We start from the raw sequence: 494 nt of genomic DNA, 5'->3' as shown, positions 1-494 counted from the left end.
ACACTTGTACCAAGCGAGAGGAACAAAGATCGATCCCGTTATACGTTTAGTGTTTTACGGTGATAAATCAGTTAGCATCAGCACTTTCCCAAATGTGCACTTCGTAGATCATCTAACGATAACAGCTAACATTGAGTAACATCTATTGGTGTCCAAAAAAATGTGATTACAGCTATCTTGTTGTTTGATGTCACTACATGACGTAAGAGATCGTAGCTCGCCTGGTATAAGACAGTTGTACCAAGCGAGAGGATCAGAGATCGATCGAGTTTCATCGTCCAATGTGTTACTGTGATAAATCAGCTAGCATCTTCACTGTCCCAAATGTGCACTTCGTAGATCATCTGCGACAGCTGCTAACACTGAGTGACATCTTTTGGTGTGCAAACAAACGTGATTATAGCTATCTTGTTGTTTGATGTCACTTGATGATGTAAGCGACAGTAGCGCGCATGGTATAAGTCAGCAGTACAAAGTGAGAGAAACTGCAGTGG

This window comes from Plasmopara halstedii, assembly GCF_900000015.1.
Source record: "Plasmopara halstedii genome assembly, contig: Scaffold_2061, whole genome shotgun sequence".
NCBI lineage: Eukaryota > Oomycota > Peronosporomycetes > Peronosporales > Peronosporaceae > Plasmopara > Plasmopara halstedii.
Note: the sequence above shows the minus strand (reverse complement) of the source record.